Source organism: Eptesicus fuscus, chromosome 8, assembly GCF_027574615.1.
Source record: "Eptesicus fuscus isolate TK198812 chromosome 8, DD_ASM_mEF_20220401, whole genome shotgun sequence".
Classification (NCBI taxonomy): domain Eukaryota; kingdom Metazoa; phylum Chordata; class Mammalia; order Chiroptera; family Vespertilionidae; genus Eptesicus; species Eptesicus fuscus.
Window position 1 is genome coordinate 30,521,143 of NC_072480.1, and position 16,735 is coordinate 30,537,877.

Consider the following 16,735-nt stretch of genomic DNA (forward strand, 5'->3'; position numbering starts at 1 on the left):
CTTCCCCCTGCTGCTGGCAGCTGGCCCTGCCCCCGCTGTTGCCACTGCTTGCCATTTGTACAGCCCTGCGCCCCCTCCCCTGACACTGGTCACCTCCCTCTATAGGTGACAGGTGTGGGGTGCAGTCACTTGGCTGGCCTGGGCCTCCCTCTGTGGGGCAATCAATAGCAGGACCCCCAGATCGATCACCCTGCAGAGGGAGGCCCTGCCCACCCACTGCAACACCACCAGCCGGGTAGCCTGGGCCTCCCTCTTTTTTTTTTTTTTTTTTTTTTTTAAGTAAGAGTAATGTTTACTGAGCAATATAGAACTGAGTACTATGAAGGGTTTACCAGGATGGAAATGTACTGCACCCCTGCCCCTGCCACCCCCAACACCCAGAGACTACAGTACTTAGAAGTTACATGCAACAGCCATAACTGCTGAATATCTGTTTATAACAAACAAACCATAGCATATTTATACTGTATCACATTGAGTGGTTATAGAAATCCATTTATATATTGCTTATATAAATTTTTTTTTTTGTAAAAAATATTAAGAAAAGAGAAAGTATAAAAAAACATGTGCAGTTGAAAGCCCTGCCAGGACAGCCAGTCTGTAACATTCAGTGAGTATGTGCTTTGGAAGGGCGCCCATGCCTCGTGCCCACAGCACCTCCAGCAGGGCCGGCGAGGGTGCACCCCGGCTGCCACTCCGGGTAGGACTGAGCTGGACCACGGTGGGTGGGTACAGCAGGGCCTGGCACTGTGTCCTTCTCCAGCCTTGCATCAGGATCAGGGTCAGGGTCAGGGTCAGGGTCAGGGCTAGGGCAGGCAGATTGCAGTTTCACTCTGAATTCCATACTCAGCCTAATTTTGGTTGAAACTCATGGATTTTCCTGGCTGCTTGGAGGTCCATTGGGTGGGTGTCCTGGCGGAGAGGCCAGAGAAGTGCCCACAGCTGCCCGGTTGGGCGTTTCTCCAGCCCAGAGCCTCTGTCCTGCCTCCTGCAAGCCTGGCCCCAGGCAGAACAGGCCCCCCTCAGGACTACTTTGGTCTCAGCACTTGGTCCTGGGTTTCATCAGCCTGGGTTTCTTCCCCTGATGTGGCTGATCTGAGTTTCACAAAAAAGCCAGGCTGATGCTGGCTGTGCCAAGCCTCATTGAAGAGTTTTTCATGCAGCAAGGAAGACCCCCCTGGGACCCTCCTCCTCCTCCCTCTCCTCATCTTCTCCTCTTCTTCCTACTCCAGCCCATGGTCACTTCTTCTCCAGCTGCTCCAGCAGTGGGTTGCCTTCTGAGTCAGGGGTCTTAAAGCTGTCAGTCCTGACGATGCAGGTGGGGCGATGCCGGTTGAGTATCAGGATGAGCTACTGCCACTCCTGCTTCAGCTCCTCCATCTGGGTTTTCAGCTCCGCATTCATGAGCTCCAGCCACTCAGATTCCCACTGCAGAAACTCTGTCCACTCCTTCTTCTTGTTCCGGCATTGGGCTGCCACCACTTTGTTCTTTTCCCGGCATCTTTCCTCCGCTCCTCTTCCTCCCCTAGCTCACTTTTCACAGGTTGAGGCCTCTAGACCAGTTTCACCTCCAGGGAGTGCAAAGGGGCGATCATGGCCCCAATGTTGTGGATGTCAGCGTATTTCAGCTCCTCTGTAGTCAGGGCTGAGCTGGGGAGTCCGGTCAGGGGCCGAGCCCTGGCAGAGAGCCTGCAGTCATGGAAGGGTCCGGGATCTGCCCAGGCATCATAGCAGGAGGAGTGGCAGTCCAGCCCTGCAGAAGCTGCGGGTGGAGGCAGCAGGTGCTGTGCCGGCTCAGGAGCCACCATGGCGCCAGCCCCACCCTGAAGCATCCACCGCAGCCAGTGCCTCCCCTTGCAGCCACCAAGCATCCCTCCCGCAGGCTGTGATGGGCGGCCTGGGTCTCCCTCTTTGAGGCAATTGATCATGAGGCTCTGCCTGCCTGCTTCATCGCCCCTAACCACTTGCCTGCCTGCCTCATCACCCCTAACCACTCTCCTGCCTGCCTCATCACCCCTAACCACTCGCCTGCCTATGTCATCACCCCTAACCACTTTGCATGCCTTCCTGATCCCCTGCCTGCCTGATTGCCCCTAACCACTTGCAGGGGGGCTGTGGTGGTTCTGGTCTCTGGTTGTTCTGGTCATTCTGCTGTTTTGGTCACTGGGCTTTTATTATGTAGGATACTTGAAAACTCCTCCTCCTTTTTGTCATTCAGTAGTAATAATATATCTACTCTTGCTGTTAGGAGTTTTTCTATGCCATTATTTTGAATAATATTATTTTCCTTCCTAACAAAATTTTTGCAGACAGTCCCTCTTATCTTTAGGTGAATAGAATGGAAGAAACAAGAGAAGTACATAGTTAACATTCTTGCAGTTCCAGGTCTGGGTTATTACATTCCAGGCCTTGTATTGAAGTAGCTGTGTTTGTCTCATCACTCATTTCTGTTAAAATGTTCCCACAGAAAAATTAGTGCAATGCCAGAATTCCTTCCTTTGGCCAGGGAAGATCTTTAATATTTATAAATAATTTTCATAGGCATTATGCATTCTACTTTGTTTCATAACAGCCCTGTAAGGTGGATGTTACTATTATTATTGTTATTGTTATCATCATCACTTTTAAATCCCCACCTGAGAATATGTTTTTATTCATCTTAGAGAGAGAGAGCAAGAGAAACATTGGGATGTGAGAAAAAAACTTTGAGTGGTTGCCTCCCACACACACCCCAACCAGGGATCGAACCTGCAACTTAGGTATATGCCCTGATTGGGAATTGAACCCACCTTTTGGTGTACAGGATGACACTCCAACCAAGTGAACCACCTGGCCAGGGCAGGCAGATATTATTATTATTTAAATTTTGAAGAAGAGAAACTTAAAGCTTAAGGATGTTGAATAACTTTACTAAGGATGTGTGTGCAATTCACAGGTAGTGGAGCCAAAAATAAAATGTATGTTCTTAAAAGTCCATTCTTGTTCTTTTACTTCTTAAATAAATACAAATAAAGGATTATTATTAAAACTAGAGGCCCGGTGCATGAAATTCGTGCACTGGGGGGGTGGGGGTGTGTGCCCCTCAGCCCAATCTGCACCCTCTTCAATCTGGGACCCCTCAGGGGATGTCCAACTTCCAGCAGTCGGACATCCCTCTCACAATCCGGAACCGCTGGCTCCTAACCACTCACCTGCCTGCCTGCCTGATTGTCCCTAACCCCACTGCCTGCCTGCCTGCTCGCCCCTACCTTGATCTCCTGCCAGCCTGATTGCCCCTACTTTGCCCTCCCCTATCAGCCTGATCACCCCAAACTGCCTGTGCCTTGGCCCCCAGTCTGGCCTCCCTCTGGAGGCACCACCCCCATAACCCCAATGCTGCTGCCACTGCAGCTGGTTATGGCTGCCTGAGCCTTGGCCTTTGTAGCCACTGTGGCTTTGTCTGGAAAGATGTCCGGAAGACAACCACTCTAATTATCATACTACCCTTTTATTAGTATAGATTTGGGGACCATTACAACCACGCAGAACTTGAAGAAAACACATGGCCCTGGTCAGTTTGGCTTAATGGAGAGAGCATCGGCCTGTGGACTGAAGAGTCCAGGTTTGATTCTGATCAGGGGCACACATGCCTGGGTTTCGGGCTCAATCCCCAGTAGGGGGCCTGTGGGCGGCAGCTGATCAGTGATTCTTTTTTTTTTTTTTTTAATATATTTTATTGATTTTTCACAGAGAGGAAGGGAGAGGGATAGAGAGCTAGAAACATCGATGAGAGAGAAACATCGACCAGCTGCTTCCTGCACACCCCCCACCGGGATATGTGCCAGCAACCAATGTACATGCCCTTAACCGGAATCGAACCTGGGACCTTCCAGTCCGCAGACCGACGCTCTATCCACTGAGCCAAACCGGTTTCGGCTGATCAGTGATTCTTATCATTGATGTTTCTATCTCTCTCTCCCTCTCCCTTTCTGAAATTTTAAAAATATATATATTTTAAAGAAAACACATGATCTTCACTTTGGGCTTTGTCATCTTACAATATCCTGTGTGCAGTGTTTTAACTTCCCTCAACTTTCCTTTACCCACCTTTAAAGTGCAATCTATTTTGGGGAAGATGATCAGGAAAGTGATTCCAATGGGTAGAAGTTTTTTTTGGAGGGGATGGGTCATGAAGATATTTAAAAATTGAGCATGGTGATGGTTGTACCACTCTGAATTTACTTTAAAAAACCAGTTCATTGTACACTTTAGGTGACATGTACAGTATATGGGTTATATCTCAACAAAGCTGTTCTTTTATTTCTTTTTAAATAAAGACCAGTCTTATAATCAATTGCAGATGTTTTCAGAGGCCCCTCAAGATTTGCTCACCATGTCCCAAATCACGGCTGTGATTCCCAGTTGCCTCCAGTCCTGGTGGATCTGGATGGTGTGGTTTGCAAAGGAGAAGGTGGCAAGAGGCTTATGGAATTTCGGCAACCCCATTCCCCCGGTCTCCTCATAGGGCACCAGGGCCATTCCCACTGTGCCAGCTCTGCTCCCTTTAACCTGTTGGGCAAAAGAATCCTGCGTGCTCTGGCCAGAAAGTGCATTCTTTCTTAGGTGGCCCGGATGCTTTTTTAAAGGTCGTTTTATGGATTCAAAAGAATAAACAGAGATGTGGAAAGCTTTTGTCAAAATCCTTTTACATGGTTCTTCCAGTGTCATGGGAAATGAGATGTGGCTCTGAATTCATCCCAAAGTGTGTCTTTGGGCAAAAGCACCCAGAACGGCACAACTCCTGCAGAATGCCCCACACACTTTGCTGTCAGGACTTAGGGGGGCTTGAGGGTGAGCGAGGCGGAGGTGCCAGCACAGGACCTGGGAGAAGGTAGCGCTTTCTACACTGCCCAGGCCACGTGGACTACAGCAGTACCTGCCCAGGTGGGCAGGGTGTTTCTGCTGTTTTGTTTTGGTCTGGCCTCCACCCCGTCAGCCACGGACCTGTGCCTGCACTGAGACTGAATGGTTTGATGGCCCTACTTTTTGGTGGACAGTGGATGCACTCCCAGAGTTAGACTTTGGTGGCTTCTGAGTCCCTTGCGGGGAGAGCCCGGCCCTAGGTCAAGAACAGACTCAGGCGTCCTCGGCCAGGAGGCCTCCTTGGGCTAGGGGCCGCCACAGTTTGAAGGCTGGCCATGACCCCAATCCTGGCAGGGGTCTCCTCTGGGGTGCTGGCAGGCCTGGGCTAGGGCTGCGGGCGGTTTAGAGGCTGGTCATGCCCCCGATCCTGGTGGGGATCTCCTCTGGGGCGCTGGCAGGCCTGGGTTAGGGTCACTGGCGGTTTGGAGGCCGGTCACGCCCCCAATCCTGGTGGGGGTCTCCTCTGGGGTGCTGGCAGGCCTGGGCTAATGGCCACCCTGGTTTAGAGACTGGTCAAGCCCCCGATCCTGGTGGGGGTCTCCTCTGGGGCGCTGGCAGGCCTGGGCTCTGGCGCCGCAAAGGGAGAGGTTCCTGAACCTGCTTCCCACACACCTAGGCTAGGATACATCTTGTAGGAGGCGGCTTCAATGCCGGGGGTCGGTGACCAGGTCCTCCGGAGCCTCGCTTTCTGGGCTGCAGTCCCACGTCTCCCAGTGCCCCAGCCTTGGATGCGCCCACGCAGTTGCCCCCACCACCAGCCACCTCAGCGCAGGCCACAGCAGTTGAAGCCAGCCTCTTGGAAGCCAGGCCACCACACCCACCACCGCTAGTAGCTCTTTGCTGCTCGCTCTCTGTGCCCTGTCCACTGGGGTGGGGGAGTGCTCCCAGCCCAGAGGCCCTCCCTCCCTCCGCAGCCTGGCTTGGGAAGCTGGCCTCATGCTGGGGCTACTATGCCAGCATGCCCACTCGGCTACTATGGGTGCGACACAGGCCCCACGGAGGCCAACCTGGAGAACGTGGACCCCAGCTCTGCATCCGGCTGCTGCAGATGGCCTCGGTGGTCAACTACCACCTGCTCCTTCCACTGGCCCCATTGATCCCTCTCAGCACCAGCCATTTAGGCCAGGGTGGTGATCGCCCGGGGACCCCGCCCCGGGAGCGGCTGGCTGGGCCCGGCCACGTACCCCGGGGTCACGATCTGCCCCGGGACCGCCGGGAGGCTTCTGGCTGTGCCCGGCCACGCCCCCCTGGGTCGCGATCCAGCCCGGGACCCCCGGGAGGCTTCTGGCTGTGCCCGGCCACGCCCCCCCGGGTCGCGATACAGCCCGGGACCCCCGGGAGGCTGCTGGCTGTGCCCGGCCACGCCCCCCCCCCCGGGTCGCGATCCAGCCCGGGAACCCCGGGAGGCTTCTGGCTGTGCCCGGCCACGCCCCTCTAGGGTTGCCATCGCTCCCCAGGACCCCGGGAACTAAGAGGATTTGGTGCCGCCATCTTGGTTTTCTCAACTGCCAGATAGGCCACCCGGAGTCCCGCCCCCAGCCTCTCGCAGGCCCAATCATGGGCATAGCGGAGGTGCGGTCAATTTGCATGTTTCTCTATTATAAGGTAGGATAGTCTGAACCTCCTTTATAAAATTGGAAGCTTTGCAAATGTCAAGGACCTAGTAACTCACACAGTATAATTAAAGCAACTGGTAGAAATGGACAGAAAACAATAATTTTAGAAGCTAAAATTGGAGTCAAGTTTCTACTTGGCATATTTGTTTAGATAATTGCCTGACACTCTCCTCATTTTGCCCTAAAATATGTTTCCTGCCACTGATAATGGGTGTCATGGTGACGTACATGTGGGTTAGGAGGAAAAGTCTCAGGGCTTTAGTCTGCTGCTGGGCCTTGATAGGATATCTCATTCCCTGCCCTCGCAGGGCTAAACACCTTCCATACAGGTTATACCTCTGCGGGAGTTTCCAGGGACATTGAGAAGACACAGAAATAATACCTGTCAGAATCATAAGGAACTTTGGCCCTCTAAGTGATATCTTGATTTTATGTGCTGACATCATGGCAGAATTAAATTTAACATCATAAAGACAAAGGAAGCACTGATGAGAAATAATTACCTAATAATATTTGCAGAACCTTAATAGGTATTGAAGGGAACATGGAGGTGAACACAATCCCTGCTCAGGGTATAATAGCTGCAGGAGGACTGGTAAAGCATGCCCTTGGGGCAGGGGGAGGGGGCACGGATTGCTTACCAGTATGAGGTTAATTACCTCTTCAAGGACTGACAGAAGTGACATTGACAAGAACAGAAAAGCAGAAGGCCTTGAAAATCATGCTCTTTACCCATGGGGAGGAAGGAATAAAGGGAGATGTAAAGTGAAATCATCCTGCCACCCTGCAGGCATCCCTCCTTTCGCTGCTCCTGTCCATTTCTAACATTGACATGAGAACCATTCCTAACTGGGTATGGCTCAGTCACATTTTAGAATCTTTTTAATGTTTACTTTGAATTTGAAGACAGCAGGAGCCTTAGGGATGATTCACTGAAAAGCTGGGTCCAGTCCAGCATATCCGAAGTGAAGTGTTTTAGAATCTTTGCAGATCAACGTTGGATAGAGTATAGCCATTTATTACTCTTTATGTTGGAAGGCAATGGTCTGTGGGACCATCCTAACTAAAATAGGTTTCTTTTTTCTTTAAATAGAATGCAAAATATAATTGGCATTGCTCCTTGAAAATTAATTCTAAGTTCATGTCACTATTTTAAAGGCTAAATTTACATTACATATTCTTTCTGAGCAAGATAGCATTTAGGCCATATAATAATATTGCAATAATAAAAATGTACTTTATGTGTAGCATAATAGGATACATTTATGGAACAGTATTTTGAGCCAGATACTGTTTTAAACTTTAAAAATATTAACTCACTTTATCCTCATACAACCCTTTGTGGTGGGCACTGTTATTATGATTCCTCTATTATAAATAACTAGAGGCCCGGTGCATAAATTCATGCATGGGTGGGGTCCCTTGGCCTGGCCAGCAATTGGGGTTGATCAGGGGGTGGGGAGGGGGGAGCGGCTGGCCAGGGGGAGGGGACCGTGGGAGGTTGGCCAGCCAGCTGCGGGAAGTTGGCTGTGGGAGTGCACTGACCACTAGGAGGCAGCTCCTGTGTTGAGCATCTGCACCCTGGTGGTCATTGCACATTATAGCAACCAGTCAACCTGTCGTTGGGTCATTTGGTTGTTCGGTCATTCGGTCGCTTAGGCTTTTATATGTGTAGATAAGAGTAAGACACAACGTTAAGATTATACAACAATTATGCATTAGAGGCTAGGATTGAGCATAACAATCTGACTTTAGGTGTTAAACCCTTAACTTCCATGCCCTTTGGCTTCTCTGAACACACATGATCTTAGCTATTTATCTGTATTCAACTTACAACATTAATTTTCCCATTGTAATAGATTACTGGACCAATGATTTTTTATTTATAGTCAAGTAGTTATAATTGCAATACTGCTTATTCTATCATTATTCTTGTCTGGAAGACAAATTCATTACAGAGTATATATGATAATGAAATGTACATATAGGAAATATGGCAGAACATACCAGGAAAAAAGCAGTTTGAAGTCCATCATGTAAATCTTCAAATGTAACACACATAATTGCTGCTGTTTCCTGTCTTATTCATTACAATTAGCCTCCAGAGTCTCTATGCTGTCACTCTTCTCACTAAGGTGATGTTATTTTTCAGATGATCAAATGTGATGCTCAAACATTTCAACTCTGCCTCTGGTTAAATATTTGAATTACACATTTGAGGATGTACATAGAACACATTTCTGATAGCTTGGTTGGACAGATTAGTTAGCTGGGCAGCCTAGCAGAGCAGAAAAATCTTAGGCTCAGGAATCGGTTTCCATCCAGAGAGAGCATTTACTACAATTCACTGTTTGCAATTGCTTAATCTTGCATTCCCTTTGCCCATCTGTAAAATGGAGATATTTCTGAACCCTCAGAGAGGACTTGTGATAACAATGATAATATTATTATTATTGTTAGGACAGATTCTTTAAGCAGGCATGCTGCTTTGGTTGCTAGTGCATCTATTTATGGATAGACAGTGAAATGATACTGATAATATTTGAAGCTTTGTTTTATAATAAAGCAAGCCAATTGGTAAAATAATTTGATTTGAGTTCATAAGAACATTTAAAATTATTTTGAAACTCCTCCTAATGTCTCTATGCATAGTTTAGATTCTTGATCAGTGTCCCATACATTATTATTATAAGCATACCACTTTGCATGATATGTAATCATATGTAGGTCTCCTAGATATGACTGTGAACTCTTGCCTAGACATGACCAACATCCATCAGTCTTCACAGAGATAGCATCTGACACTGTTTGCTACAGAGCAGATGCTTATTATATGATAATTAAATGAACAAAATAACTTTAAGTACTCAATGTTGGCATCTGTTGAAATGCTTCATTATATTATAAATTATAATATCAGCTCAGTGATCAGTACATTTAATTAATCATACTTAACTGGAGTGAGGCATGTTTTGGACATTGTTATTGTCCTGTATACATCATGAAAGCTCTGTCCTTTTGGGACATTCATGTCAAAATAACATGGCTATGTCTTTTTGGTAATAAATGAATATGTTTTCTATGGAATCATAATAACAGTAAATGATTAAACTGACAAAAACAATGTATAATGCTCCAAGGATTAAGCAAATGAAAAGGTTCTGGGGGGAAAGCACACATTATTCCATTATTTAAATTAAGTTGACATAATTTTCTCAAAAGTTGAATCAGTGAGATAATTCTGTTTGTAGTACAGATATTGATGATTAGAAAGCTTGGCAACTGTGTTGTGACCAGAGAGGCAACAATTGTGTACTTTATCTGGTATAAATAAAGCTACAATAGAAGAAAATAACTTTTTTTTGTTTGTTAATCCTCACCCGAGGATATTTTTCCGTTGAGTTTTAGAGAGCGTGGAATGGAGGGGAGAGACAAAGAGAGAGAACATTGATGGGAAGGGGACACATCAATTGGTTGCCTCGTGCACGTGCCCTGACTAGGGCTGGGGACTGAGTCTGCAACTGAGATATGTGCCCTTGCCTGGAATCAAATCCAGGACCCTTCAGTCAGAGGGCCAACGCTCTATTCACTGAACCAAACTGGCTATGGCTAAAATAACATTTTTAAGATTCCATTCTGACTTGCCTGTGGTGACAATGAAGTGTATTATGGCTCACGTATATTTTTGTTACTCTAAAATGAGGAGTTATGGGGGGAAATCGGATCTTTAGTGTCATTATCCTTTTCAAGAGCCAGCTCTCAATTAGTGAGATGAGATACATTATTCCCCACCCCCCGCCCCCCGCTTTTCTCCTGTGGTCCATTGCATTTGCTCTTCTTGAACTAAAGAGAATATTCAGGATTTGTGGCAATCTACTGAAAATTTTATAACCTGAATTGACTTTTCAGGTTCAGGCAGCAACACTCAGAATATTAAACTGACACCTTTGAATTTCCCAAGGCTTCTAGCACACATCTTCTTTTCATTTCTACACAGTTTATAGAGTTGCTATTTTCTAAGTCATTGGAGTCTGCAGAAAGTTGTTGCTGACAAGATTTCTGAGAGGAAGAGTAAAGGTGTGACACAGATCCTCGATTGTCCCAGATCCTTGGTAATGTTGGCAATCAGGCTATTGGGAGATTCTTCACCATCACTGTCAGCCTAGTTTTCAGGCTGTCTTCATTGATGCCGAACAATTCAACTAGGAGAGACAAGGGTGACCAATGAAATGACAGGAGTGGAGGTGGTGTGGTTTTAGGAATGATCTGGGGATTGTTTAGAATGAAGCAGAACAGTAAGTGCAAGAATGTGTTATAGTACAAATGTCTCTGTCCATAGGGGGAGGTGGGGCAGGAATTGGGCATATACTTTTACATTAGCAAGATTAGGAATTGGGCGTATCCTTTTACATTGGCAAGATTCTGCAAACTAGGTTTGTTTCTTAGACTAGACCTCAAAAGTCATTTAAAGCTGTAATGAAAATTGGGTGGTTAAAATACAAAAAAAAAAAAAAAAAAAAAAAGAAAGAAAGAAAGAAAATATGACGGTTACCATACTCCTGAATAGGAAAGCTGTATAGAACAGTAGTTAAAAGCTTGAGATTTTTTTGTTTTTTGTTTTTTACTAGTTGTATGACCTTGGGCACATTAATCTCAGTAGATTTCCAGTTTTCTCATCATAAAATGATAATGATAATAGTATCTACTTCAGAGATTATTTTTGGGGATAAGTAATGCAATAAAGTATACTGAACATTTCCTAAAACATATAAAATTATCAAGAAATTTCAGTTATTACTCCATAATTAATATGAGACTATGATTGTGCCTAGCAAGAAAAGAACTTTCTGTAGAGTTGTTTTCAGTGTATGGAAGACTTGAAAGGAGAGAATGCAAATAATCACAGAATTTATACAGTTGCTCAAAGAACAGCAAAACAGCTCATATTGTATATAAGGAATCATTAAGAAAGCCCGACTTTATTTCACTACATAATTAGTAGACTTTTTAGAGTGGTATTTTGTTTGGTACTAAGACATCTCAACAGTTTCCTTGGGTCTAAATAGTAATTTGGGTTTACATTACCTTGAAGATGCCACCAATGTTAGGTGAAGATGTTTTATCACTTTTACTTGACAAATGCCTAACAAAACACCCAAGATCCTTTCAGAGGGTTGACAAAGTCAAAGGTATTTTTATAATACTACTAAGATGTTATTTGCCTCTTTCTCTTTCTTTCATAATTATACAGTTGGATATTCCAGCAGCTATGTGATGCATGAAAATGAAAAACATGGATGTAGAAGGAAAATCCAGTTCTCTTCTATTAAGAAAGATATTAAAGAGATTTGCAAAAATGTTAAACAATGACACTTCTCACTATTGTTTGTTTTAGATAACAAAGATTTTAAAAATAAGAATGTGCTATTTATATTACATGCAATGAGCTTGTTGTTGTTTTATAAAAGAATTATATATTTTAGAAGTTCTCAGTTGAAAAATCTGAGAAGTATTGATAGATAAAATCCACATAAATAAAATCTCTGTAGGGTTCTCAATAATTTTAAAAAGTATAATGTGGTATGATCCAAGAATTTGAAAACTGCTCTTACAGTGAATAGTCTGTGGATATAGGGACATTTACACAGTTTTGGAAGCTCCTCAACAGAACAGAAAGCAAAGTTCTATCTAGGATTGGAGGTCATAATTTTGTTTTATTAGGTGCATATTGAACAAATCCCTGTTTTACGGCACCTCTGTGTATGTGAGATACAGATGACCTGATTTACTGCTCACATCAGCCCCTGTGCTAACGTAGCTAAAGGCTGTGTTCCTCCTGGCCTCTCCCCGTCTTTGGTGCTATCCTGGACCCAAGAACCTGCTTGTTTCTGTGGGGGCATTTGTCACTCTATTGCTTCATTTAAAAAGCAATGTAGGAACTTTACCAATTCCTCAGCTAGAAGAGATGGAGCTTATAACCCAGAGCAGGAGACAGATATTAAAAAATAAGTGCATAAATAAATATATATAGTTGAAAATAATTATAAATGCTAAGATTAGTTTTTTATGAAAGCCAACATGATAAAAAAATATTCTCCACTGTCCTTTCTTCTTTTAGTTAATCAGTCTAGATTCAAAGTTCTGGGTAGACCTATTTGCTCTAATATGATAGATTGGTGTAGTAATATCCTCAGTGACACCCTCCTCCCCTTAGTATACCTTTAATATTCTTTCCCACATCAACTCCTAGGTTGACTGTGACACTTGCTTTGGCAAATGAGATACAAAAAGCAAAGGCTTGAAAAATGCTTGTGCACTGGGCTTGCCCTTTTGCTGCTAGGAACTTTTTTGTTGCATGAAAAGAAGCTAGACTTGAGCTGCTTTCATGTGCCCAGCTGTCAGTCAAAGCTAACTGTCAGATGTGAGCAAGGTCATCTTATGTTGTCTAGCCCTAGTTAAGTAGCCAGATGATTGCAGCTGCATATGAGATGCCAGCGACCAGCCCACATTGCTAATCCACAGAATTGTGAGCAAACCCCCTTCTTAAAATGGTGTTATATAATGCATGACTCTTGATGGAAAGCAGAGACCACCTCCCACCCCATGTAGCTAGAGTGTAGACCATGATCTTGCCTGGGTAATAATTACCTACTGCCAAAAAGCAAGTCATCCCCAAACAATCTTCTTATTGGCTTACATAATCTTAAAATCCAGTGACTGGTGCCTTTCAATTATGGGAAATTATTATTGTAATTACTTCTTCCTTTTTCTTTTCTCTTTTTGGAACTGCTATTTGTTGAGTGTTTGATATTCTGGACAGAGTCCCCAATTTTCTGTCTTTTCTCTTTTTTTCATTTTTGTTTTCTAAAATATTTCTTTCACTTCATTTTCAAATCTATAATTAGAATTAATTTTTGGTTTTGGCTATCTTATTTTTAATTTTCCTAAGAGCTCTTATTCTCTTTTACTTCACAACATACTGTTTTTATTTTTTAGATGAAATATCTGCTCTTTCCTTATCTTTCTAAGGATATTAATGATAGCATATTTGATGATTTCTTCTCATTCTTGCCTCACCTTTATTTATTTTTTTAAGTTACTTGGTGTGTTTGTCCCTATATTTTATGCTGAAGACTTTCCTAAAATGTCTGATTATCATATGCCATGCTCAGGGACTTATCCAGTAGCAATTAAAAAATTAATAAACCTGGCTTTAAGATAAACATATTTTATCCCTTTTCTTCTCAAAAGTCATCCCAAAATAATAATCACATGGAGCAAAAATACTACTACTCCTTCTTCAATGAAACTAAAAACATTTGTAGTGCCAAACTACAGTATATATAGACTGAATACCTAGAGGAATGGCAAATAAATTTACAAAGCAGAGTAAGGTCAAATCATACTTCCTGCAGAGGAGTATATTGAAATGAAACAGGCTGGTTCATTATGAGGAATCAAGAGATGCCGAAGACTTGAAGAACTAGGTATTACAGAGTCCAGGGCCCAGAACTAAAGATAGCTAGATTTTTTAAAGTCTGTATCAAAAGCATCCAAATCCATACCAGGTTAGGCTACTATCCCTCCATCACAGAAAAACGTAGGTATATATCCTGGAGAATTTGAACCGGAGAAGTTCCTGACACATACAGAAGAGTAAGGATGAAGCAAAGTTATCATATGATGATGAATATGAATGATGGGATATTCTAACTTCCTTTTGCTACCCAGCTACAGAATAAACTTATACCAGCCAACTTTCTGCTACCCAAATACCCAGAAGGAGATGATGGGATAGGTGGTTGAGGGACTTTTCTGGAGAACTGTAGCCTTCTTGGAGAGAATACTTGCAGATCTTTAAATGGAAGTTTCCAGTGAAAAGCCCGGACACCCTACCATCCTCACTCAAAACCAGCCTTTCAAATAAGCCTTGTCCAAATACTCAGAACCTCCAATCACCTTTTCAATGGTAATTATAATTCATGATATGACACTCTCACACCTGCCAAGGCTTCAGAGGTTATATATTTTATTTTATTACTAGAGACCCTGTGCACAAAATTCATACACTGAGGGGGTGTCCCTCAGCCAGCCTGCACTCTCTCCAATCTGGGACCCCTGAGGGGATGTCCGACTGCCAGTTTAGGCCCGATCCCCCACTCGGGCCTAAACCGGCAGTCGGACATCCCTCTCGCAATCTGGGACTGCTGGCTCCCAACCGCTCACCTGCCTGCCTGCCTGCCTGATTGATCACCTCCTAACCACTGCTGGCTCCTAACCGCTTCTGCCTGCCAGCTTGATCACCTCCTAACCACTCCCCTGCCAGCCTGATAGACGCCTAACTGCTCCCCAGCCAGCCCGATCGCCCACAACTGCCCTCCCCTGCTGGCCTGGTTGCCCCCAACTGCCCTCCCCTGATGGCCTGGTCCCCCCCAACTGTCCTCCCTCCCCTGCAGGCCCAGTCGCTCCCAACTGCCTTCCCCTGCTGGCCTGGTCGCCCCTAACTGCCCTCCCCTGCTAGTCTGATCACTCACAACTGCCCTCCCCTGCCGGCCATCTTGTGCCAGCCATCTTGTGACCACATGGGGCGGCCATCTTGTGCAAGGGTGTGATGGTCAATTAGCATATTACCTCTTTATTATATAGGATTATCTTTTAAATATTTTTTTTAATTGATTTCAGAGAGGAAGGGAGAGAGACAGAGTGATAAAAACATCAATGATGAGAGAAAATCATTGATGGCTGCCTCCTGCATGACCCTGACTGGGGATCAAGCCTGCAACCTGGCATGTGCCCTGACCAGGAATCTAACTGTGACCTCCTGGTTCACATAGATCAATGCTCAACCACTCAGCCATGCTGTTTGGGTGAGGTTATATATTTTACTAGGGGCCAAGTGCACGAATCTGTGCACCTTGAAAGGAACTGTGGGCTGTGAGGCTGCGGAGGGCACAGGGGTGGGTGTCAGCCCATCCTCCACGCCCCCACCCGGCCCCTCCCACCATGGCGCTGGGTACCCTCTCTGCCCGCAGCAGCCCTGCTCCCGCTGCTGATGGTGCTGAGTAATTGGGACTGGTGCCGGGCACTGGCAGTGGTGCGAGTTGCGGCCCCAGGCACAGGCAGTGGGTGTGAGTGGGGCTGGTGCCAGTAGCAGGTGTGAGTGCCAGGTGGGATTGCAGCACATGGGAGCAAAGAATTTTCAGTAACCACCAGAGGCTTGCCCTGATGACAGCAACCGGTGCCCCACCTTGGTCTGGTGCCCCCACTCACCTGCTCCACCATCCCGCCGTGGCCTATGCCCGCCATGTTCTGTGCTCTGTTGCCTGCTGCCAACACCTGCCATGTTCTGCGCGCACTCCCTGGTGGTCAGCACATGTCATAGCGACCGCTTGTTCTGTTGTTTGGTCTATTTGCATATTAGCCTTTTATTATATAGGACTAGAGGCCCGTTGCAGGAAGATTCCTGTAAGAACAGGGCTTCCGGCGGCTTTCCCTCCCGCCATTGCCACCTCTCCCACCACCCCGCGCTTTCCCTGCCTCCTCTGCCCCCCACCCCTGACCCCACGCTTTCCCTCCTGCAGCCGCCGCCCCCCCTGCGCTTTCCCTCTCACCGCCACCGCTGCCCCACACTTTCCCTCCTGCTGCCGCCTGGTGCTTTCCCTTCCCTCCCGCCATCTCTGCCCCCGACCCCAGCGCTTCCCTCCTGCCACCGCTGCCCCGTGCTTTTCCTTCCGCTGCTGCCCCGCACTTTTCCGCCGCCCGCCGCAGCCACCGCCGCCCGCCGCCCGCCCCGCCCATGCTTTCCCTCCTGCAGCCGCCTTGCTTTCTGCTTTCCCTCCCTCTTCCTTCTTTGCTGTCTTCAGTCTTCACTCCTCCCTCCCTCAGCATATGCAAATTAACTGCCATCTTTGTTGGGTTAATTTGCATACTCACTCTGGCTGTGGGCATAGCGAAGGTATGGTCAATTACCATTTTTCTCTTTTATTAATGTAGATAGGCAACTTAGTCACATGTAGCCTGAGTACCAGATTTACTATTAGTATTTGTCTGAGCAATTCATGTGCATTCCTGACTTGCTTTCTTATTTCCTGCACCTTTATTAGTCCATCTCCCTAGAATGCCCATGAGACTAACTCTCTTTGTTTCATCTTTTATGAACAGGGATAGACAGTCTCTCTTCCATGTGCTCACAGAAGACAACCAGTTTAACAATTACC

At 45.9% G+C, this 16,735-nt stretch overlaps 1 pseudogene; it reads right to left on the minus strand.

Moving 5' to 3' along the window:
• Positions 1-1,239: 1,239 nt before the first annotated feature.
• LOC114232982 (jun dimerization protein 2-like) lies at positions 1,240-1,756 on the minus strand (annotated as a pseudogene).
• Positions 1,757-16,735: the final 14,979 nt, after the last annotated feature.